The sequence below is a fragment of the Myxocyprinus asiaticus genome, chromosome 9 (assembly GCF_019703515.2).
Source record: "Myxocyprinus asiaticus isolate MX2 ecotype Aquarium Trade chromosome 9, UBuf_Myxa_2, whole genome shotgun sequence".
NCBI classification, from domain to species: Eukaryota; Metazoa; Chordata; class Actinopteri; order Cypriniformes; family Catostomidae; genus Myxocyprinus; species Myxocyprinus asiaticus.
This window is the reverse complement of record NC_059352.1, coordinates 13,102,020-13,129,272: the sequence shown is the minus strand read 5'-3', so window position 1 is coordinate 13,129,272 and position 27,253 is coordinate 13,102,020.

Below are 27,253 nucleotides of genomic sequence, written 5' to 3'. Positions count from 1 at the left end.
CATAGTTATTGCTCAATGGGGCAATTTAACTGTTCATGAGATGGATAGCCTGAGGGAAAAAAAACTGTTCCTGTGCCTGATGGTTCTGGTGCTCAGTGCTCTGAAGCGTCGGCCAGAAGGCAACAGTTCAAAAAGGTAGTGGGCAGGGTGAGTGGGGTCCAGAGTGATTTTTCCAGCCTTTTTCCTCACTCTGGAAGTGAGTCCTATAGTTCTTAAAGGGGGGCAGGGGGCAACCAATAATCCTCTCAGCAGTCCAAACTGTCCTTTGTAGTCTTCTGATATTTCGTAGCTGAACCAAACCAGACAGTTATTGAAGTGCAGAGGACAGACTCAATGACTGCTGAGTAGAACTGTATCAGCAGTTCCTGTGGCAGGTTGAATTTCCTCAACTGGCGAAGGAAGTACAACCTCTGCTGGGCCTTTTTCACAGTGGAGTCAATGTGTGTCTCCCACTTCAGGTCCTGTGAGACGGTAGTGCCCAGGAACCTGAATGACTCCACTGCTGCCACAGTGCTGTTTAGAATGGTGAGGGGGGTCAGTGTTGGGGTGTTCCTCCTAAAGTCCACAATCATCTCCACCGTTTTGAGCGTGTTCAGCTCAAGGTTGTTTTGACTGCACCAAACAGCCAGCTGTTCAACCACCCTTCTGTATGCAGACTCATCATCATCTCGGATGAGGCTGATGACAGTGGTGTCATCTGCAAACTTCAGGAGATTGACAGAGGGGTCCTTGGCGATGCAGTCATTGGTGTAGAGGGAGAAGAGTAGTGGGGAGAGCACACATCCCTGGGGGCACCAGTGCTGATTGTACAGGTGCTGGAAGTGAGATTCCCCTGTCTCACAAGCTGCTGCCTGTCCGTCAGAAAGCTGGTAATCCACTGACAGATAGACAAGGGAACAGAGAGTTGGTGTAATTTATTCTGGAGTATAGCTGGGATGATGGTGTTGAAAGCCGAACTGAAGTCCACAAAAAGTTTCTTGCATATGTCCCTGGTCTGTCCAGATGTTGTAGGATATGATGCAATCCCATGTTGACTGCATCATCCACAGACCTGTTTGCTCGATAAGCAAATTGAAGGGGATCTAGAAAGGGTCCAGTGATGTTCTTCAGGCGGGTCAACACCAGTCTCTCAAATGATTTCATGACCATAGACGTCAGCGCGACAGGTCTGTAGTCATTAAGTCCTGTGATTTTTGGTTTCTTTGGGATGGGGATGATAGTGGAACGTTTGAAGCAGCATGGGACTTCACACTGCTCCAGTGATCTATTGAAGATCTGTGTGAAGATGGGGGCCAGCTGGTTAGCACAGGATCTAAGACATGCAGGTGAAACGCCATCTGGGCCCTGTGCTTTCCTTATCCTTTGTAGTTGAAAGACGCGGCTCACATCATCTTCACAGATCTTAAGTGCAGGTTGAGTAGCAGGAGGGGGGTTGCAGGAGGTGTTGGTGTTTGTGTGAAGTGAAGGTCAGAGTGGGTGTGGGGTGTGAGATTGGGCCTTTCAAATCTACAGTAGAACACATTCAGGTCATCAGCTAGTTGTTGGTCCACCACAGGTTTGGGGGCAGGAGTCCTGTAATTCGTAAGTTGTTTCATGCCACTCCACATTGATGTAGGGTCGTTAGCTGAATACTTGTTTTTCAGCTTCTCAGAGTATCTTTTTTTAGCCACTCTGATTCCCTTATTCAGTGTGTTCCTGGCCTGATTGTACAAGACTTTATCCCCAACTCTGTAAGCATCCTCTTTGGCCTGACAAAGCTGCCTGAGTTCCGCTGTAAACCATGGTTTGTTGTTGTTAAATGTTAAATAAGTCCTAGTAGGAATGCACATATCCTCACAAAAACTGATATATGATGTAACAGTATCTGTGAGCTCGTCCAGATTGGTGTCTGCAGCCTCAAAAACACTCCAATCAGTGCAGTCAAAGCAGGCTTATAGTTCCAGCTCTGCTTCGTTGGTCCATCTCTTTACAGTCCTTAATACAGGCTTAGTAGATTTTAATTTCTGTCTGTTGGTTGGAAGAAGATGAACCAGACAGTGATCAGATAGTCCCAAAGCTGCTCTAGGGACAGAGCGATATGCATCCTTTATTGTTGTGTAGCAGTGATCCAATATATTTCTGTCTCTGGTTGGGCATGTAATGTGCTGTTTGTATTTGGGAAGTTCACGTGTGAGGTTTTCTTTGTTAAAATCCCCAAGAATAATAATAACTGAGTCCGGGTATTGTTGTTCCATGTCTGTGATTTGATCAGTCAGCTGTTGCAGCGCTGTGTTCAAACATGCGTTTGGTGCGATATACACACTCACCAGAATAAACGAGGAAAACTCCCGTGGCGAGTAGAAAGGCTTACAGTTAATAAAGAGCGCTTCCAAATTAGGACAGCACATCCTCTTTAACATTGTTACATCTGTTCACCAACTTTTATTGATGTAAAAGCATGTTCCACCACCTCTCGTTTTCCCCGTTAACTCCACGATGCGATCCGCTCCGAACAGCTGAAAGCCCGGCTGTGCTGTCTGGAGTGGATTCACTCAGCCAGGTTTCTGTGAAGCACAAGGCAGCAGAGTTTGAAAAGTCCTTGTTTGTGCGGGTGAGGAGATGTAGTTCGTCTGTTTTGTTAGGGAGAGAGCGGAGATTTGCTAGATGAATGCTCGGCAGCGTTGTTCGAAAGCCGCGCCGACGGAGCCTGACCAGCGCACCGGCTCGTCTCCCTCGCCTGCGTCTCATAGCGCGTTTAAACAACACAGCTGCGCCTCCGACTAGAATGTCAAACAAAACGTCCGAATTCAAATTCCGGGAAAATATTGACTGGTGTATGCTGTCGAATGTTCAGCAGTTCGTCTTTGGTAAAACTGATTGAAAAAAGATTACTAAACACAGGACAAACAAACAAAAATAACAAAACAATAGAAGCGCTCCACACCGAGGCGGCCATCCGCGGCGCCATCATGATGTATTATGGTGATGAAAGTAATGTTTATTGTGTTCGTATTTCTTTTCATGCTTTTGTATTGGCTTGTTTATTAATTGATACATTTTGGCAATATTGGTTGACATGATATTTGTCAGTGTTAGGCATTGCTTTAGTTCTAGAACAAAATGGCCTTAGACTGGTTATTCCAATAATATGCCTTATTTTGTTTTACATTAATGACCTCTAAATGCACCAAAATATGCTGTATTAAGTAATTAACTTCATATGTGACTTAACGTTCATGTAGTCACCTAATGCGAACCGCGTGCAATAGCCAATGCTTTCATTGTTGATGTTCTACCTTTTTCACACTCAACTTTTCTAAAAACCTCGACTTCTGACTCAAAGTTGAATAGCTCAGGCCAAGGATTTTCCTTAACTTATTTTTCCGAGCCCTAGACCTTGGGGCTGAATTCATAAAAGCTCAGGCTGTCGAACAATTTGTCTTTTGACAGGAGGGACCAGTGAAGCCACCAGAGACTGATCAACAGTGAGTGGCAGGGCCCGAGCCTGGGGCGATACCTGTGGGGCAGGTGGCTGAATGGGTAGAAGCAGCTCCGGTAAGAGAGAAAGAGAGGGAGTGAAAGGGGTTTGAAGGAGGGAGCAGGCCGCCATCTGGCCCCGGAGAGGGAATTGGGTGGTACGATCAAGCCGAGGGTGGTGTCAGATCAGAGCGGTCAAGGCTGGTGGTGAACAGATGTTGTGGGTTGAATGCGCACAAGAGCGCACTGTCCATCAGTGGCTGGAGAGTGCTGCTGTTCTGACCTTGAGCAAGGAAACATGCCAAAGTCTCTCTGCTCTTAAACACTCACAAACACACAGCCTTCATAGGGAATCAACCTGTTCAGTATTTACATTTATGTCAGGGACAAGAGACCATGACCAGTACCGCAAGCCATGTTGTGTCTCAATTTGTAGATGTTTCATCCCAAATGTAATATATAGAAACATTTTATTTTGATTAATTTAAAGGAATAGTTAATCCAAAAATGAAAATTCTGTCATTATTTTCTGTCATTATGTTGCTCTAAAATAGTATGCTGTAATTTCTCATACTGTAGCTATTTTCTATTTAACAACAGTCCATAATGACCATACCTGATATGCAGCTGTGGCCAAAAATATCGGCACCCTTGGTATATATGAGCAAAGAAGGCTGTGAAAAATAAGTCTTTATTGTTTATCCTTTTGATCGTTCATTCAATATATACACACAAATCTAACCTTTAATTGAAGTAAACTTATTGAAAATTAAATTGTTTGCCACAATTATTGGCACCCCTAGAAATTCTTATGAGTAAAATATATCTGAAGTATATTCCCATTCATATTTAAAAATTTTTAGTACACTTGGATGACTAAGAACATGAAATTGTTCCACCATGACTTCCTGTTTCACAAGGATGTAAATATGAGGTAACACACAAGCCATATTCCCATAGTCATCCATCACAATGGATAATACCAAAGAATAAAGTTATGATGTGCGGCAAAAGGTTGTTGAGCTTCACAATGGGAGGTGGCTATAAAAAAATAGCTAAAGCATTGAAAATACCCATTTCCACCATCAGGGCAATAATTAAGAAGTTCTAATCAACTGGAGATGTTAAAGTACACCTAATATGGTTTTTAAACGTGCCTAATTTTGTTTTAAAGGTCTCATACAATAGATTTACATGCATCCAAGGTCAAAAAACACATTAATTTGCTCATAATTTAATTTGCAGCATTACTTTTTTTCCCCAGTATCTCAAACGACTCATTCAATGATCCGTTCTAAAGGATTAATTCTAAACTCCTCCTTTCAGAGAGCCTACTCTGCTCTGATTGGTCAGATGTCCCGGTCTGTTGTGATTGGTCTACCGCTTACAGCGTGTGTCGGAAAGGAAACGCCCACTACCATATCCGAGTTTCAGCTCCGTCTGAAAAAATGTCTGTCTTACCTTACCAGTTTGAGCCTGAGTCCGATAGTGATACATCAGAATATCAACCCGAAACACCATCGCAAGCACGACGAGAACATGATGTTTCTCAGTGGTAAGTTTAAATGTAATTTGAAAATAACGTGAGTTAGCCGATTAGCAGAGGCTAACAGCTAACAGGCTAACAGCCTGCACTGGCTGTACATGTAAACAGACCAGAGGCGGTCTTTTGTTACCAAATTATGTAGGTTAGTACAGCAAGTAAGTCGGGAATTACTAACGACACGTTTCAGGTGTTCAGAATTGGTTCTTTCTTTTGGGCGTCAATAACTCCATATTTCATGCACATTGATTTTTGAAACTTTGCAGACTTTTTTACATTCACAAACAGCTATATAAAACACTACATGAAAGGTAATATTTGAAAAACCATAATAGGTGCTCTTTAAGAATCGGCCTGGAAGAGGACCTGCGTCTATATTTTCTCCACGCATGGTGAGGAGGATGGTTCGAGTGGCCAAAATTCTCCAAGGATCACAGCTGGAGAATTGCAGAAATTAGTTGAGTCTTTGAGTCAGAAAGTCTCCAAAACTACAATCACCACAAGTTGTTTAGGGGGGGTTTCAAGAAAAAAGTCTCTGTTCTCATCCAACAACAAACTCGAGCATCTTCAATTTGCCAGACACTAATGGAACTTCAAATGGGACCGGGTTCTATGGCCAGATGAAACAAAAACATAAGCTTTACATACAGCTTTTTGGCAGCAAACACCAGAGATAAGTTTGCCACACACAGAGAGGTAGCCATTTGGAAAAGTACCCCCTGCCCAAGCTTAAATATGGTGGTTGATCTTTATTGTTGTGGGGCTGTTTTTATGCCAGAGGTCCTGGACATCTTGTTCGGATACATGGCATCATGGACTCTATCTAATACCAACAGATACAAAATCAAAACCTGGCTGCCTCTGCCAGAAAGCTTAAAATGGGCCATGGTTGGATCTTCCAGCAGGACAATGATCCGAAACAAACATAAAAATTAACACAAAAATGGTACACTGACCACAAAATCAAGGTTTTGCCATGACCATCCCAGTCCCCCGACCTGAACCCCATAAAAACCTGTGGGATGAACTGAAGAGGAGAGTCCAAAAGTGTGGACCTCGGAATTTGAAGGATCTGGAGAGATTCTGTATGGAGAAATGGTCTAAGATCGCTTGCCATGTGTTTTCCAACCTCATTAGGCATTATAGGAGAAGACTCAGAGCTGTTGTCTTGGCAAAGGGAGGTTACACAAAGTATTGAATAAAATGGTGCCAATAATAGTGCCATACATATAATTGACAAAAATATTAGTTTTTGATAAAACTTGTGTTGTGTTTGCAATTGTTTGATATCCATTAGAGGATAATTTATATATATATATATATATATATATATATATATATATATATATATATATATATATATATATATATATATATATATATATATATATTGAATGAAAGATCAAAAGGATAAACAATAAAGACATATTTTTCACAGGCTTCTTTGCTCATATTTACTAAGGGTGACAATATTTTTTGGCCACGTCTGTATCAAACTACATAAAAAAATAAATAAAAAAAAAGGCCAATAGCACTATAAATCATTTGTAGTTCATATGACTTGTGTGCTATATTCCACGTCTTCTGAAGGTATATGATAACTTAGAAAAATTTTGGCCATTATTAAGTGGAATTGTTCCCCTCCACTGCAGCTAAAGAGCAGCTCTCAAAATGAACTTTAATAATATTAAACATCATTGGTTCTTGCATGTTTTGTGATGTCATAATGGACTAGAGGTAAAGATCACCGGTGAATAATGACTTAAATTTGATTCTATTTCTCACACAAAGCTATCGTATTACTTCAGAAGACTTGGAATATAGTGCACAAGTCATATGGACACCTTTTTTATTTTTTCCTGTGTTTTTTGTCCTTTTTGGAGCTTGACCCATGTGGTCAAAGAATAACTACATTTGAAACGACATGAAAATGAGTAAATAATGACTGCATTTTTGATTGAACTATTCCTTTAAATTTGACTCAAAAATATCACACTGATTTCTAGAAAGCCTGATAACTGATCAGTGGTACATTATTGCACTTTACGGCCAAATGATGTCAGAAGGGCCTGTTCTGTGGACAAAATCTGTTTTCCGTGGCCTCTCTTACCCCTGGGATGGAGAATGGAATAAAAGGCACTTTTTCATGCATAAAAGTAGCCATTTCCTGCATCCTCATCACCTAGGAACTTGCTAATCAATAAGCATTTAATTAGTCAATTATATGCCATTAATTTAACACCCCTGAAGGTACAGTCATCTCCGTGAAAATATGTGCTTTAGGAAATTTATCTATCGGAAAATGTAAAGACAGACAATTAAGTTTTCAAGCAAGGATGTAAAAATCGACAAGCCATCGTGTGAGAATGTGAAACAGAGGACTGGCTTCTCATCTCCTCATCAGTGTAGACTCTTTTTGAGGATTAAAAAGAGAGTGGAGATAATGGGATTTGTTTTCACATTAAAGGGATAAGTCACCTAAAAAAACTTGTATTCACCCTCATGTTGTTCCATAGGGGTATGACTTTCTATATTCTGTGATATACAAAAAGATATGTTAGGCAGAATGTTAGTCTCAGTCACCATACACTTTCATTGTATGGAAAAAAAGTTGCAATAAAAGTGAATTGTGACTGAGCCTGATATTCTGCTTAACTCATCTCCTTCAGTGTTCCACATTAAAAACAGAGTGCCATATGGGTTTGGAACATCTTGAGGGTGAGTAAAGTATGACTGTTATCATTATACTGACTTTTTTTAAAGCAGAACAGAGATGACATAATACTTTTGGAAAAATTATTGTGTAATATGCTATACTCCATCTACTTTAAAACTATTTTAAACAGCATTTTGTTAATTGTATTATAATTATGCATGCAGTTTTTATGACCTCATTAATTGTGAGATACATGGAATATTCTACTTTTAAGAAATAATTTGTCAAAACACCGAACTTCCTGAAACCCAAGCGTGACTGCTGTGTGCATTTTCCTTTTTGATTTGTACCAAGTAGCACCTAATAAACAAGCAAATAAATAAATACATAAAGAAATACATTTCTATGGCAAGTAGTTTTCCTAAAAATTTATGTCCACATATGTGGACAGCGGGACTAATTTGTGAAATTTTAAATAATACCAATCTATAGAAAGTTGTTATTCAAGTTTTTGAGACATTACAGATGTTACAGTCATTATAATAACAAATTAGCATAATTAATTCTGATTCAAAGTAATAGCCAGCATCATCCAATCACTGCCAGCCTTGTTCAAATAAAATCTGACATTATAAATTTGGAATCTATGTACTGATTACCATTGTCCCATGTCTGCCAAACATGTTGAGTGGTCCAAACATCAGCTGCTGCCTGACACTGAAATTTTGGTCGGATTTTAGGAGTGAATGCACTTAGCTTCCTTGCCCCCTTCCTCTATATTTAGTGAATGAATTAACCTCCAGTGTGCTGTCTCTCTGCACTGGTCTCAGAACAGTTTGAAATGCACCTTATTTTCATCCTAACTCCATATAAAGCCACTGAAAGCAACATTTTTCAGCTTTTGGATGAACCCATTGATTCTCAGTGTGAAAATGCACAGTGAATATAGGAATGCATTTACTAATGTTAATGAATACAACTGTATTGTATAATGATAACAAATAAAATAGAACTAAATTTACATTAAAATGAAGCTAAATGAAAATTGAAAGTTCCACACATGTGGACATCATGTTTATCAGCGCACTGACGCACGAAAAATGAATGAATTTTTTAAAGCATTATATCAAATGAAACTAGAAACGCTACTCTTTACACCCAAACAGGTTTCAATGAAAAAACGTAAGGAGGTTTCTTACCAGAGGCACTTTTGTTGGAAGCACATAGAAACACTTTAAGGAAGTCGACATCATGTTGTTGCGTCACGTGACTCGATGCGCCAGAAGTGTGACCCTTAAATGACAGTCTAGAGTGTTGTGAACAGTATTCAGTCATGCAATGCATATAGTGAAGCCAAAATACAACATCTACACATGTGGATGCGGAGTCACATGAGGTTAAAATGAACTAGTGAAGGCATAAAAGTGTTTAAAAATGGCAAAAATCTTAAAATTGTGACCACAAAATTGTCACAGCAGCTAAAAATGTTGCCTTCTGTGTATTTTCCCCTATATATCTCACAGAATATAAGCTGTATACTGATTGTCATGACACTGGCAAAGTTTAAGGTGGCTTTTATGTGGCATTTCATTACAAAGAATCAAAGATGCATATGCTTACACAACGGGGTGTGGTGGGTCATATTTCAGCATGCAGTTTATGTGGCATGTAAGCTTGACTTCGAATTAGGAGGCGGAATAGAGCCACCTGAAATTGTAAAGACGCCTTTATCCTTTCATGCAACACACGATGGATCTCATACTGATTGTTGCCCATCACCAATTGTAATTGTTAAAAAAATATGTTAAATAAATAGAAAAGGAATGTTACTTATTTTGTGTAAATTCGAAAAGTAACATGCTACCTGACTTCCAACAAGTAATCTGACTACTTATACTACGTTATACCCCAACACCGAAGATCCTAATTTGAAAAGATTGTCAAGTGTGTGAGAGCTCCTGTACCTGTATGTGCCATGATTAGTAGGCTTCTAAGTCTGAGATATACAACTCTGAATAGTCATTACTAATTTTGCAGAGATAGTAAGATCAATAAGTCTTATTTACACATTTTAGCTGTTGATTTACATTTTTGCCCATTTACTTGCCCAAGTACATTTATTTACACTAGCACACACAAAGAGGAAAAGGCTTTAAGGCAGTAAGGCTTATTCATACATCCACAACAATAATCTCTCGGAGCGTCTTTGGGACTTAACCGTACATGACTGGCCTCCCGTTATGATATTCTGCAGAATGACCTTCCAACAGACAACACAATTGTTTTACAGTAAGCATATTTTAATCTTCCCTCCGACAGCATCTGTATATTATTTATTCAAGCAATTTGTCTGCCTTTCTTGCTGACAGCAGTCATATTTGTAAAAATGAGTTCTGCACTACAAAATAATGTTTATTGCTTTATAAACTGCATGCTTATGTTTTATTTATGCCATACGATGAGAGAAAATAGAGCCTGAATTGATGTTTGCTAATAGGCTGCAAAATAAGAAGCCTCAACATAATAGCAGACTTCACTGACGGCCAAGAGGCGTGTAATTCCTGGTGTCAATATTTGAATTGCTGGGGGAACTATTGCAGACACTGCGAATATATCTGAGCGCAGTTTTCGCTCGTAGTCTGTAAAAACTAACATCTGTTGAAGCATACATTATGCTTTAAAAATAAACGAACAGAGATCACCCGGTAAAGTACAGTTAACCAGATGTCATTTTAAAGTGGCAGATGGAACAATGAAAGGCGGATTGGAAATTAAAAAGCACAGCTAAAGGTCAGATCAATTAAGGTGCCTGTCGTCGGCTCCCATGTGACAATTAAGATGAGTTTAAAGCGCTTGGAGCGATGGGACAGCCTGTACAGTAGCTGCTGCCGGGGTGAACTTCTTAAGGGCATAAAAATGTATGGTGTGGGACCAGAGGCCTGTGGAAGTGTGTTTTCAAGGGGTCAAGGTTAATTACTTGTACAGATAAACTGGTTTCAGTGTCTCAGAGCTGAAATAGAGACCTTTGTCCATCAGTATTAAGCTACAGATAAATTAATACAGTGACTTTAGGTGACATTGGAAGAAGGGAAGATTTGACTAAATTTACAAGTTTCATATGACAGTTTCTTGGGGTGCTGGTAATGTAGTTGCAGAATGTTAGGGACCAGCAGCCTCGTTAGCATTCACTTTCATTGCATCTTTTTTCTTACAGTGGAAGTGAATGGTGACTGAGGCTGCCGGTCCCTAACATTCCGCTCAACATCTACCTTTGAGTTCTATGGAAGAAAGAAAATCATATGGTTCGTAACTACATGAGGGTGTTTAAATAATGCCTGAATTTTCATTTTTGGGTGGACTATCCTTTTTTACAGCACTCCAAAATACCATATATTGTCATTTAAATATTTGAAAGTGATGTCATTTTTTCTATGTTAAAAGATTTTCTCCTATCCCATCTTAATATGCAACTATAAGTTACCCATTCGTAGTTTGATTTTACCAAAAAGTTTAAACATCATGGCACTATCAAAGCATTGTTTGAGCATCCCAACCAGCAAAACAGAGCAACATTGGCTCAACCAATGCCACGAGTTTGGGGTGGGACTGTCTGTTCGTCTGATTCAGTGGCAGATTTAGGCATGGGAGACATGGGCAGTTGCCTGGGGCGGCATCTTGCGGGGGGGCGGCATGAGGCACCCACACAGACCCCCCCCCCCCCCCATCTGATTAATAGAAGATAGAGTGTTTAGGAAACTTAAATCTAGAAACATTATTTTTGTAATTTCGTTGGATTACGGAAGTGCCACAGAAATTACACACTTCACTCTTGAGTTTAATTTTTTTAGCAAACAACTATATCACTATATCAGTATGATTTTTTACCATACCAGAACTGTTAGTAATGTTGACAGACCTTTTAAACAGTTGCATATTGTGCCTTTCTCAGAAACAAAAAGGGGATGCAGGGTCTTTCCTCTTCTATAAAGCCCAAACATCACAAAGGCTGCATCCACTTTGCATTTGGAAGCAGGTGAGCCACAAGAGGGCAATATCTGCATTGTTTGTCCGTCTGCTCCCCAGGCGCTTTCATTTACATCAGAATTGTGTATTTGCATGTAGCGATCAAAAACAGTTTAGTTTGTTCATTTACATCATAACATGCAAACAGTATGTTCACATAAAGAGCGATAAGACCTTTCCGCCACTGTCCACAGCCCACACTTGACCTATTTGTTCACAGTGGGCTTACACAGACATGCATTTAAATGCAACTATCTGCATTTGCCAATCATCACCTGCAAACAGTATCCTCTGTCTTTTCACTTCAACAGACGGGTTTTAATGCTTATCAGGGCCTGGCAAATTTGCAAAAAGGTTGCATTAGTTTTTTTTTTCTTTTTGTTTTTCCTCACAGCCTCTCTCTCTCACTCTCATTGTTTTGCAATAGATCAAGAAAATTAAAAATGTTCTTAAATTTAACTCTTGTCTAGAAGTTATTTTTCCTAAGATATTAATGAAAATGTATTATTCTTATTTTTAAGATAAATGGGTCTAGTAGAGTATACGCACAAATTTAACAGTCCTTAATTTCATCCACATTCAAACCTTATTTTTTTTATTACGTTTATAAATTAATATAGCCTCCCTTTTTCATTTTTTTATTTATTAAGTATATTAAATTAGTGTTTACTGCATGTTTTAACAGTGCTGTTTGGAACATGCAAAACAATATTTTAATGTTAAGCATAAGCAATGTTTAAATATATAATTTTTTCCTTTTATATTATAACATTTTCGGCTTATACCACATACTGTATATCATATAAAGTGAATGTAACAAAGTGAACCTAATACATACAAGCTTTTAAATGTAATTTGTCAATGTTGAGGGGTTTTTTTTCACCTCATGATTGGTTCTGAAATAATTTCCAGGCAAATTTAGCAGTAAATTCTTTGGTTATTTTTTATAACTGTTTGAATCACAATTATAGTTGCCTGTGTGAATTTAATAATATTAAGTATGAATTTTTCCATTTCACAACAGATCAAAAAATAATCTTTTAGTATATGACACTGAACTAGTTAAAAAAAAAAAAAATTGCCTACCACTTGTATTTCAGATAGTTTTCCCTGAGTATTTTTCTCTCTGGTTTGATGGCCACCGAGTTGTTGTGCGTCAGAGAGTTGGAATTAATTAGATAATTTGTATAATGGAACACAGTCTGGAGAGGTTCAGAAGTCCTGCTGCTTGCATTGTCCTTGAGGAACTCTCATCCAGATGTTCAAACGGATCTTAGCCTGACCTGTAACCCCGTCCTAATTATCATTTGAATGACAACATGCTTGAAATCAATAGTGTTCAGTCACAGTTTGAAGACGGAAGATAAGAACTCACCTTGTGGAGCTGTATGGGGGAGAAAGAGATGCTGATGTATTTATCTGAGAATGAATACCTGTCTAACCACTGGGAATTGTGTACATGTTTACTGTAAATGTTTGCTTAAAAAAATGCCAAGGGACAGGGAGAGTCTGTGTGCACTTTATTACATTATGTCACCTATTGTCAGTTATTATAATATATATATATATATATATTAAACTGCACTATCCATTTACAAGGCTTATGGTAGATTTTTAATTTTAGATTTTGAATTCTTTTGAGTTTTGAGGAATTACTGTGTAAAAGTGCTAATTTAAATTCAGCAGCTTTGTGTTTTTCTAGCATTAAATGTCTTTATATGTATCAACATTATATCTGCCATTGGCCATACTGCTATCTAGATATCGTTTTCAGCATCGTCTATTAAAAACATAGTGCCTTGGATAAAAGATGCTTGAAATCTTTAGATTTGCGGTGAAGTTCTTTAAGACTCTTCCGTCATTTCCCTGGTTTAAGCTTTTCTTGTGTAGATCCTTGTAACTTTAACTTTGTTTTTCTTGAACACCAAACTGTTAATTTAGAGTGATTCATTTTAAATCATGATTTTTACATGTGTATTTATAGTGTATGTGGTTAGTTTTGTGTGCCGTTTCATTTTCCGTTGTATACAGAAATGCTCTCTGGAACTGCAAGTTTATTTGAGGCTTTATTACATTCTAAGTTATATTGTGACATATATTATTGTGACGTACCTTAGACATGCACATTTACTGTGTATGTCTAAGGTATCATAAAAGGTGTGTCTTTCTCTGTCATTAAATAGGCCTAGCTCTCTGCTAGAATTTTGAATCCCAGATTTCCAGTGTGGTCACAAACTTCAGCTTTCTGCCATAACACCAATGGAAATTGCAATTTAGCCCAAGTGTTGCTCTCCTTGAGACCCTAAATAATAAACTTAGCATGTGTGAACCCTTGGCTGATTGTTGCTAATTCCACAAAGTAGGACAGAAGGATAATATAGAGAGAGAGAGAGACGCAATTAAAGGAATTGTTCTAATGAAACGCAAGCTCCTTGCGATTTCTCCCTCTTGGTCATTATCTCTCAGATGAAATGATCTATATGACTGCGTGGTGCTTAAAGGAGGTGAGAAGGGTGTTTATGTGAGTAAGAGAGATAGAGTAATTCAATCTATTCCATAAGTGAAGTAAAGGCTGCCTCGACCATCATTAAGTCTGCAGAATGGAGTCATTGCAATTAAGATATCCATGTGAGCATAAGCAATATTAGACAGTCAGTAATATCAAAGGATACTTTACAATATCATGCTATTCTTTTCTCACCATCAGCATTATTTCATATTACACTGGAAATCACACTGTGGTTTATGGATGAGTGCTCGGCTTCATTAGAATGCTAGAATCTAAGGAGCAAATGTCTTTCAATGATTGCTGTTCTGCTATGGCTCTTGATGGCTGACCCATATAAAGTATCAATATAATCAATATAAATAGGGCTATTCTATTGGGCCAATGTGTGTTGTGTGCTTTAAAAAGCACCTATTATGGTTTTTCAAATATTACCTTTCATGTAGTGTGTTATATAGCTGTTTGTGAATGTAAAAAAGTCTGCAAAGTTTGAAAAATCAAAGTGCACGAAATATGGAGTTATTGACACCCAAAAGAAAGAACCAATTCTGAACACCTGAAACGAGTCATTAGTAATTCCAGACTTACTTCCTGTACTAACCTACGTAATTTGGTAACAAAAAACCCGCCTCTTGTCTGTTTACATGTACAGCCAGTGCAGGCTGTTAGCCTGTTAGCTGTTAGCCTCTGCTAACCGGCTAACTCACGTTATTGTAAAACTACATATAAACTTACCACAGGGAAACATCCTGTTCTCGTCGTGCTTGCGATGGTGGTTCGGGTTGATCTTTCCGATGTATCACTATCAGACTCGGGCTCAAATTGGTAAGGTAAAACAGACATTTTTTCAGACAGAGGTGAAACTCGGTTATGGTAGTGGGCGTTTCCTTTCCGACATGCGCTGTAAGCGGTAGACCAATCACAACAGACTGGGACATCTGACCAATCAGAGCAGAGTAGGCTCTCTGAAAGGAGGAGTTTAGAATGAATCCTTTAGAACGGATCATTGAACGAGTCGTTTTTGACACTGGGAAAAAAAGGTAATGCTGCAATTTAAATTATGAGCAAATTAAAGTGTTTTTTTGACCTTGGATGCATGAAAATCTATTGTATGAGACCTTTAAAACAAAATTAGGCATGTTTAAAAATCATAATAGGTGCACTTTAAATAGTTTTAAACACAATATGAAATCTGCTATGCCATGCATACAATTTGTGTTTATTTTACTTAATAGGTGAACATGATAAATATAACCACAAACATCGTTAGCTAATAATATGTCTCCAAGAATTAAAAGCTAGAGCTAGTTAATCCTGTCTCCAGTCTACTGAGCGGTCAGAGAGGTTAAAAATATATTTAATGTTTTTATTTAGAGTAGAGGAGTGTTCTTAATTCAAAACCAATTTGGCTCTACTGACAGCATCTAAGACATGCTGTTAATTACCACAGAAAATAACTAATAAGTCTTTATTTTGCCTCAGTTTGTAAAACAGAAACTGTTTACAGTACTGTATTTACAATGGAACTTTATGGGGCAAGGCATTTCGGAGGGTATAAAAGCTAAAAGCATTTTTTTGTTAAAGAATTGTGAATTGTTCATAGATTGAATATAACTTTGCACAAACAATCCATTTTTCACACTAGTTTAGTGTTAAAACAGATAATTTCTAAGTCTTATGGCAATACTTCTGAAGCGGTGTGTATTTTAACCCCATTGCCCCATTGACTTCTATTGCGAAAGCATTATTGTACACACTATTTTCTCTCACTTTTAAAATTATTGTCTGTGCTTATCAACAGCTTGTAAGAGATACTGTCAATAGAGCTTAAACTGTATTGAATCTAGAACATTGCTGTAAAACATTATTATTCATTTATAAATGAATATTTTCAGATCACAAATCGTACTTTTTACTTATCCAAGTGTTATTTTAACTTTCAAAATCTACATGCACTACACCTTCAATACCAGACATGTTCCTTGTTTTTTAGCAGGCTGCAGTGTCAGGACCCATGTGGCATCATAAATTATGAAAATTATTTTTCTGCTGGGAGTCTGCGGTGTGTCTTTGACTGTAGCTACTCTCTTGAATTTGTTACACAGTTTAGCCAAACATAGAGCATGCTGTGGCTTGCTTAGATGGGAGAGCAAATGGGGAATACAGTGACACAGTCAACTAAAAAAGGACTAAAACTGCTTTGTATTGCAGGATGGAGGATTAGAGCATGTTAGGAAAGTTTTTCTTGAATAGGTGCAAATCCATTGAAGTTTGTTGAGTGCTTTGTGGCAAAGTGACGTGTTCTTTCTGTTCAGTTACTATTTACTAAAGAACAGCGCCACTCAACTGGTTTTCTTCAGGACTCAAATTTTACATTGGACATCAAATGGCGACCTGGCGCAGTACCAAATTGTTTATCATACAAAAGTAAGAAGAAATGTACTTAAAATCAACACTGAAACACATTCATTTGGCACAAACCCCGAGAGAATCCAATTTTAATGTTGTCTTGGCCAAAAATCCACTGATATATATTTATATCTTAACCATTTTGCAGGTAATTTTAGATAGCTTTGTAATATTTTTGGGGGGGATATTTTTACTGAAAAACAAGACAAATGAATATTATTTTTTGCTGTATGTTATCCTCCTTTTAAAAAGTTGATAGGCCTGTACTGTTTATTTAGCTGTTCTAACTTTTCATGGTTAGTTGCATTTTATTTTTGCATTTCTTTTGCCTTTATCGTTTTCATTACTTACTCGCTCTCATGTTGTTCCAAACCTGTATGAGGAGATGTTAGGCAAAATGTTAACCTCTGTCATTGTATCTTTTTTTCCCTTACAATGAAAGTAAATGGTGACTGGGGCTGTCAGTCCCTATAAAAATCTCATTTTGTGTTCCACAGAAGAAAGTCATATGGATTTGGAACAACATGAGTGTGAGTAAATGATGACATAATATTCCTTCTTAGGTGAACTATTCCTTTAAGAGCTTTTACGTGTTCTGTTCTCAGTCAAATGTTTGTTTCCCAGGCTCTAAGGCTCTTTTCTTTCATCATTTTGAAGTGCCGGCAGGTGCCTTCTCCAAAAGCTGTTTACATATTTGAGAATAACACTGTATAATGGCAGATGTGGACACTTCCTCATCTGAAAAAAAGAAAAGGAAAGAAAAGGAAGACATTCTAGAGAAACAGTGTTTCCTTCTTTCTTGTTTTCCTCCTTTTTTGTGAGCCCATGTCACTTTAAAGACAACCTTTTTCATCTCATTCTCTGTCAAAGCCAACCAGTCAAGTTTGCAGCTCACTGTGCGATGCGGTAGTGTGTTAGTCTTGAGCCTATCTATTGTCTCAACGTATGATCCTGTGGAGAGAGGCCTGCAGCCCTGTGTTATAGCTCTACTAGGCATTAATACCACAACTGAATGCATGACCGAATATGCAAGCGAATAACTGCATGAATAACAAAATACAATTTACATAATTGCACGTAGGCTATGTGTTTTCTGGTGTTTAAATCCCCTGCTTATTTGCATATGCAAGCTCTATAGAAATTATACACTCTATAGAATGGGCATATAAATATGATTTATTTGAATTACTGGAAGGGGGGGAGAACAAAAGGGAAAGAAAAAGAATTAAAACAATAATAATGTTAATGATGTTTTTTGCCCTAAGGGTAAAGATGCCCCCCTGCCTAGGGAGACGGACTTCAGTCACTGTTAAAATGATGCACCATTAAAAAGATCCCAGCAGTGGGATGTGCTTGTAAATAACTCTCAGAAAGTCGTGATCAAACGATACATGTCTCTTTTTCTCTACTGCTTTCTCTGTTTCTCTCCCCCAATATCTCTCTCCTGTAATTCTGAATTACAGGTTGTATTGAGACGGTCATCAATTTTCAACATCACTTGTCTCTCAGTGTGTGATCACAGTGTGTGAAAACTGTCCGTGTAGTCGCCAGCGAACACACAAACATATCAGTTTAAACCTCTCTTCCAGAGGGCTGTTCTTGCTTCCATGATCAAAGCCAGCCACAAAAAGTCTTCATTTTTAAAGTTATGCATTCTGACAATATTTTAACCTCATGAAAAACATGTTTGTTATTTTGAATAACTTTCCAAATTAACAAATCTGTGGGTTGTTTTGCTTAATTTTAATAAAAATGTTGTTATATTTTATTTTGTTATCACTGTACAATACGGTTCTATCCATTAACATTAGTGCATTGTCACATTAAGAATCAGTGGGTTCATCGAAAAGCTGATATTGCTTTCAGAGGCTTTATATGGAGTTAATAATGTGCATTTCAAACTGTTCTGATATAAGTGCAGACAGACAGCACACTGGAGGTTATGTCATTCACTAAATAGGGAGCAAGGGATCATACTATGCAGCTAATTGTGTTCACTCCTAAAATCTGACCAAAAGTTTAGTTTCATGCTGCAGATGATGTTTGGACCACTCAACATGTTTGGCAGACATGGTAATGACAATGGTAAACAGTACATAGATTCAGAAATTAATGTATAATTTTATTTAAACATGATTGGCAGTGATTGGATGATGCTGGCCATTACTTTGAATCAGAATGAATTATGCAAATTTCTTGATGTGATGTCTGTAACGTCTCAAAAACATGAATAACCAACACTCCTGGAAACATTTTAAACAATTTGATAAAAAATCTGACTTTCTATAGCTTGGTATTATTTAAAATTTCACAACTTAGTCGCACTGTCCATACATGTTGACATACAATTTTAGGAAAACTACTTGCTCTAGAAATGTATTTTTTTGCTTGTTTATGTGGTGCTACTAGTTACAAATCAAAAAGGGAAATGGAAAATGCACACAGCAGTCACACTCGGGTCTCAGAAGGTTAAAGGAGTAGTTCACCCAAAAATCGCTCATGTCGTTCCAAACCTGAATGCTATTATTTATTCTTTGAACACAAAAGGAGAACTTTTGAAGAATATACCGCCCAGTTTATTCCATACAATTAAGGTAAATAGAGACTGGGGCTGTCAAGCTCAAAAAAGTAGTCCATACGACTCGTGCTCGGTATTCCAAGTCATCTATAGTCATGTGTTAGCTTTGTGTGACAAATAGATCGAAATTTAAGTCGTTTGAATTGGAAGTCTTCCCTTTCACTGCTGCTTTTAAGGGCTGTTCACACCAAACATGTTTTAGTGTCAACCTTTGCTCTTTTTCATTGTTTTTAAATGTGGGTCTAATGTTCTTTGACCACTGCACCTTCACCCAGCAGTTTTTTCAGTGTCTTACACAGAAGTGCAGTGTTTTAAGACACATGGTCAGGTAATTAAGAACACCAAAGTTTAAAAGTGAGTCTCGAGACATCTGCGTTCTGTTATATGAGTTGTGCTGCATCTAGATCATTTTAGCGCAAGAACAAGTTGAAAGACCCCTTAGATGTGTTGTGTCAGGTTTGATGTCAATGCCGTTTGGTCACGACTCACGAGACATGCAAGAACCAAACCGCACACTTCTGTACAATTCTATGTCATTTTGTAGTGTAAGTAGTGCGAGTAGTATGTTAACACTGAAAATGCAACAAAAAGAAGTTTACGAGTACCCAGATGATGCTCTTCTTCAACCGTCAAAAGGGAGTGTGGAATGTTGGACACTTTGTGCAGTCAGCACTACGTAATGGAAGTGGCAGAGTTACTGTGCTGTGTTGCTGGTCTGACAAAACATTTGTAAATAATGAAGAATGTAGCACTAGCAATACTAGATGGCTTCACCATCACCACACAGTGTGTGAATATGTACGCTGTTTGAGATATAAGTGTTGAACTGAGGTTGGCTAAACGTGCTAAACTAGCGGCAACACATCGCATACGTTTGAAACGTCACTTTCGTCAGCTGTTAAATGCCGAATGCTTCCGTGTTGTAAAAAACTTTAAGTGTCCCCTTCGGGAATATAGTACACTTTGAAAATTCAAACACTACATGGCTTAGTGCATAGTGTATATTGTAAGAGTGTTATTGACCTGCGCCACAACCACATTATTTGATTATAAAGCAATGATGGAGGGAAAGATGAAGGAATAATGACTTTAATTTCGGTCAGTTCCTCACATAAAGTTATCATAAGACTTTAGAACACTTGGAATATAGCACACAAGTCATATGGACTATTTTCACAGTACTTTTTTACTGTGAGTGTGGCAGACATGGTCACTATGAACTGTCATTATGTGGAAAAGAAAAGTGTAAAAATTCTTCAAATATCCTTTTTTTCCCTATATAATAAATATAAACAGCATACTGGTTTGGAACATTACAAGGGTGAGTAAATTATGACAGAAATAGACATTTTTGTTGATCTATTCCTTTCATTTGTATTTAAACATCATTTACCGTCCCTGTTCATTTGGGTCTTAAAGAAGTTGATGAACACACAAGGTCACACTGAAAGATGGAGAAGGAGGGGTGGACAGGATGGAAAAGAGAACAGGAGTAACAGGGTTGACCGAGGGGCTTACTCACTTCCCCTTCACCTTTATCTTTGAGTGGTACCACAACGCTGCGGTATACATGTGTGTTGGTAGGGGGGCAACTGTTTATGGTCTGAGAGAAAAAGAAACAGTTCCTGGGTCCGGCAAGCAGCACCCCACCAGAGACCCGCCTCCTCTTCTCTGTCCATCAGCCCTGTAGCCAATTGCACAGCAGGGAGAGCGTCCACAATTAAAGAAAGCAGGAAGACCTCAGTAGAGCAGCGATATGTCACTCCATGAGAAGAGAGCTTAACCATGGCCACATTTCCATGATTAATGACCTCTTCTATGGCAAAGAGTCCCTGTGAATACCTCTGTTCTATTTCTGTTTCTCAGCCCATAAGCGTTTGCTTGATGTAATATAATTACAGTTCATTGTTTGTCATTGTGTTTTCTTGTACAAGTGTCTCCTTTGTTTAGCTGGTATTCATGTTGTCACTCTTGTCAGTGCTGGTCAACCTCCAGGAGTGAAAAATTATACAAAAAGTGGTAAATTGAAAGCCAAACGAATACTTGATTAAAAACTCTACATTATTATGAAAGTAAATATCTGAAAATGTACTTTCTGTAAAATAGTGAGATTGATTCTTATTTGTGGCTGCTGTGATTGCTTTACTGAACAAGTGAATCTCAAAAAAGTATGTTCAGCTCACATTTTCCCCCAAATAAAAAAATACTGAACACTTTGGATCATTTCATTTGCTCAGGACTAAAACTACCTGAGTGTTAGTGATTTTTTTCCCATACAGTTAGGGATGTCACGATTATAAAATTTGGCTGACGATTAACTGTCAAAAAAGTAATTGTGATTTTGACGATTAATTGTATGTTTTAGGGCTCTCACGATTATGAAGATTATGGCGATTATAACGATCGTATGTGTGCTTCATAAACTTTAAGAATGAATTTATTCATATTTAACTTTTACATGATTTCAAAATGCTTACAATATCTGTTTCTCTATTTGGTCAGCTTTTGTCTTGGCCCATTTTTCATGTACTCTGTTGTTGTTGGAACCCAGCCAACCTAAATTGCTTTTATATTATATTATATTATATTATATTATAAAGTATGCAATTAGAAAATATTTCTATCCAAAATTATTTACTTTCACACATTACTTTAACCTCTTGAGACCCCTGCGTGACTGCTGTGTGCTTTTTCCATTCCCCTTGTAACCCCTAAGAAACATGCAAAATTTTCTTTAAAATGTATGTCCACAAAAATGGACAATGAGACTAAGTTGTGAAATTTTATATAGTATCAAGCTATAAAAAGTCTGATTTTTTCAATCAAATTATTTATTAGGAGTGTTGGTTATTTATGTTTTTGAGACGTTACAGATATTACATTAGAAATAGGTATGAATAATTCCCATTTAAAGTATTGGCCAGTATCATCCATTCACCGCCAACCATGTTAAAATCAAATTATACATTATACATTCTGAATCTACGTACTGATTACCATTGTTCTATGTCTGCCAAATATGTTGAGTGGTCCAAACATCATCTGCAACCTGAAACTGAACTTTAAATAGAAAGTTTGGATTGAATGCACTTAGCTCCATAGAGAGCTATAGGATTCTCCCTTGCTCCCTTGCTCCCTATTTAGTGAATGACATAACCTCCAGTGAGCTGTCTGTCTTCACTGGTCTCAGAACAGTTCGAAATGCACCTTATTTTCATCCTAACTCCATATAAAGCCTCTGAAAGCAACACTTTCCAGTTTTTGGATGGACCCATTGATTCTCAATGTGATAATGCACAGTGAATAAAGAATATTTTAATTGAAACTGAGCAAACAGTCCACGAATGTGGTCATTGTGTTTAACAGCGTGCCGTTTCGCGATATATCGCTCAAATTAAAAAAAAATTCATATCGGATGAAAATAGAGACTCTAATCTTTTGACTCAAAGAGGTTTCAGTTTAAAAAATTTAATTAGGTTTCTTACAAGATGTAGTTTTGTTGGTGTTTCTCCCAAACACAAACTTCTCTGTGATTGACGCCATATTGTTTGATCACATGACACCGTGCATCGAAAGTTTAACCCTTTACTGACAGCCTAGAGTCTCTTGAACTGAGAACAGTCAGTTTAAATGAAATTAAATTATGCGTTGCATATAGCGAAGCCAAAACGTAATGTCCATGCAGGTGGACGCAGGGTCTTAGGAGGTTATGGCTCTCCGGTTAAACCCACTAGCCCTTTTTTCAAATGAAGTAAGACCTTTGTGATTCTGTGTTTCTTCGTTCTATCATCTTGGGCATGACACAGGGCTCCTCTGTGTCACTGCGTCGCATTAACACTGCGTGTCTGAACCCACAACAACAAATAACATTTGTCATTACACAGTCGTTAAATGATATTGAAACCGGAGCGCTTTGCATTCACTAAAATCCTTGTTTATATTTTCGCTGAATTTGGCACGAACCAGACGGAGCGTGCACCACAGCGCTTTAAATCCAGTTCAGAAGTGCTTAATCTTAATGCGCTCTTCAGGTGCTGCACTCAATGTGGTCCACGGTGCGGCTCAGTGAAACAGTCAGAATTCAATTGAATAAGACAATCAAATGTGCTGTTTATTCCCTTATTTGGACAGTAAAATGTGAATGGAATTTTAAAGTGCACAGTAATCATGGTTGTCTCAAATAACCGCAATCAGACGATTATGTAATAATCGCAACAGGCCTACATACAGTGTAAGTGAAGGAGGACTGGCCAAAATTGTTGTCTGTTCAACACAAAGCTATTGGATGGCTTCAGAAGACATGGAATATGGTGCACGAGTCGTATAGATAATTTTTTTTTTTTTTTTTTGGCAATTTCTGGAGTTCTGGAAAAAAGCAGCATAAGCACAAAATTCTGTTCCACACAAAATTAATTTGGTTTGGAACAACAAGAGGCTGAAAAAATGATGACAGAATTTTCATTTTTTGAAGAACTAACCCTTCAAGAAATTATGACATATTGAATGGACTGCACTATTATTCTCAGAGCTTTATTTTCATTCACGTCAAATTAAATGTATTCTATTCTAATATATTCATGTGATTGTAAAAATTCTTGTTTATTTAACAAAAATATGAGGATAGTTGTTGATTTGACTGGCAGAAGAGACTGTAAGCTTTTGTTCCCTGCACTTCTCATGGATGGGGTACTTTGTCAACTTGAGTTTCTCATCATTTCATATGAAAACATAAAAACATAAATGACAGGTAACAGGGAATGACAGAGGATAAAGAGTGAATGAAAGAAAGATGAAGGAAAAGATAAAGAGAGAGCAAGCAGCAAGTAAACAATGCTTAAGTATGCTAAATAAAACATTTGTTTGCGATTGAGGTTTCCTGATACGAACAGCATGACCTCTTTTATGGAGAAGTCTCCAAACACAGATCCTTGGTCTATCTCTCTCTCCTGTTCTCTGCCAGCACACAACCTATCCATATTGCATGAGAACAAATTTTTCTGACAACTTGAGTGATAGATTTGTACAAGGCCTGTATGTTTTCTCCAGAAGAGCCCTGTCAGAGTGACACAAATTGCCATTAATAAAAATTTTAACAATACATGCCAAATGAAGTTTTTCTGTTAACACGGCAGAGTGGGAGAGTAAATGGCGTGTGTGGTGGGATTCTGGGGAATGGGGGGGGGCTTGCCTTTTCTTCGCCTTTTCTGTTTTTTGTCACGAGAAATGCCAGTACTAAGGGGTAGAAATGTGTTTAAAAGGGAGAGTGATCATGTTAGCATGCTGTCAAAGAATCAGGCAGCAGTTTACGAAATGCTTCGTTGGCAGAGCCACCAATTATTTATTTACTTGGCAAGACCTCTCATCCGAAAGACATCTTAATTGAGGCATGTTTTCAAAATCGCATTTATCTCGCCGCTAAGAGTTACACCAAGCTTTTATCTGTCCCCTTGAAGTTGTTCTCAAATATTTAGCTCTGCCAATTTTTTAATTTCAGGCTCGCCAAAGATCGTTCACACAGCTGCGTTGTATAATTTTATTTTGCTGACAGAAACAGTCAGGTTTTGATTTGAACCTTGGCAGAGAACTCAACCTTTTTTCCTAGTCTTGCGCTGAGGTAATCAACTATGCACTTGTTTGAAGGTGGGATAACGCTTGTCTAAATGTGGTGTATATTGTCATGGCAACTATCAGCCAATCACGGGCTAAACACCATTACTTGGCAGTATTTGGTCGAAAAAGCAAGTGTTGTGATGTCAACCTCGGAATTACAATGGCAAAACAAGATTATGTTTTGGTAGGAAAATCAATATTGTTATTTATGTTTTTATTTATTTATTTTTTATTTTTTTATAAACAACCTAGATAATGTAACCTTTCCTGGAACCTGAGCTCAACCTTGTTCTTTTGACCAAGATGAGTTCACGTTACATAACACATGATGTTTCTGCTTTTCAGAAATTGTGTGCATTGTACATTAAAAGCCGTGAACGATGTCTTGGGTTTCATGAATTGTACTGAACCAATTAACAGCTTTTGCATTTTTACATTTTATTTCCATTAAAAATATTAACATTTTACAGTGTCATTCACAGATTCCTTTGTCAGCCAGCCATATATAGTGAGGACCTGGAGTTTGTTTTTAACAAGAGAACACATGAACATCATCGGTACTGTGCAGGTGCCATGTAAACTGTGATCAGATGTATTTGGATTCGCTCTAATTCTACTCCTCCCGAGCACACCTGCTCTCCTGCATGGAGAACCTGCTTAATTAACCGAGGGGCGAGAAGAAAACATCGCAGGAAGTCAATAAACCCATATCTCCCCCGCAGGGTGCTGGAATCACAATAACCCACTACAAACACATTATTACATATTAAAATTTGCCTTTAAGATATGTACAACCTGAAGTGTGCAGGACCAACTGTCCAGCAACATCCTGCCTCTATAAGACTTTATTAGTCGGTACCTCGAATATATGAAAGGGTGCTACGTTAAAATTGAATTGCTGTTTAAACTCACTCTCCAATTAGATCTTTAGAGTTCAAAGCATGGTAAGAGTTTGTCCTAGAGACATTTTAAGCTCCAAACAGTTAAACAAGAGGGTTATTAACCTAGATTACTAATTCTTGAAAGCACTTTATTAACAGATATTTTGGTCCCACTTTATATATGGTGTTTAACTACTATCTACTACTATTAAAATACATACAATGCAATGGACTTATGTAACTACATTTTGTTCTGCAAAATTATTACAAGATTCACATTTGCTGCTACTGAAATTGTTGTATGGGAAGGTCGATGGTTAGGGTTAAGATTAGGGTTAGGGTTTAGGGTAAGGTTTGGAGTAGGGTAAGGTTTAGGATTAGGGTAACTACAGATATAATTAAATGCATGACTTTAAATGTAAGTATAATGCAACAACATTTATGTACATAAAAAGTATATTGTATCAAATGCTTAAGTACATGAGTAGTTAAATACACCTAATATAAAGTGGGTCCGATATTTCTTTATTGTCAAGGGTGCTTTTAGTCTTGTATAAACTCCTTTACAACACTCTCATTATTATATTTTTCTTCTAACAATACCAGTGGATATACTTGTGGATATCACAAAAGAATTCTATCTTCTTTTTTTTCTGAACCAATTTCTACTGATTTATATATATATATATATATATATATATATATATATATATATATATATATATATATATATATATATATATATATATATAGTTTGATAACATAATATAAAAATGTTTGGAATAAAAAAAAAGACTAAGTCTCATGTTATAGCTAGCATTTTATGTCATAAATACACACTATTAATATTTTTTTTTATCTCAAGTATGCTTAACATTGTTATCAATTTGTCATACCATATCATTTTCATATTTATAAGTCTGGCTTTGGGACAAAAAAAAAAAAAAAAAATCTATGGGCCTACATTAAAGGCACTTGAAAAGTAGCAAAAATAAATTATGAAAGCATGGTAAGAAGTTTCCAATGACTGTTTTAAAGGGACTTTATAGTTACCTACACTCACTAAGCACTGAGCACTTTATTAGGAACACCTGTACACCTACATATTCATGCAATTATCTAATCCGCCAATCGTGTGGAAGCAGTGCAATGCATAAAATCATGCAGATACAGGTCAGGAGCTTCAGTTAATGTTCACATCAACCATCAGAATGGGGATAAAATGTGATCTCAGTGATTTCAACTGTGGCATTATTGTCAGTGTCAGAGAGGCTGGTTTGAGTATTTCTGTAACTGCTGATCTCCTGGGATTTTCACGCACAACAGTCTCTAGAGTTTACTCAGAATGGTGCAAAAAAAAAACAAAAAACGTATTGTTGAGAGAGGTCAATGGAGAATGGCCAGGGCTGCGTTTCCCAAAAGCATCGCAAGCTTAAGTTAATCGTACAGACCATTGGCGCCAATGGTCTTTACGATCAACTTAAGCTTACTATGCTTTTGGGAAATGCAGTCCAGAATGGTTCGAGCTGGCAACTCAGATAACCACTCTGTACAACCGAAGTGAGCAGAATAGCATCTCAGAATGCACAAC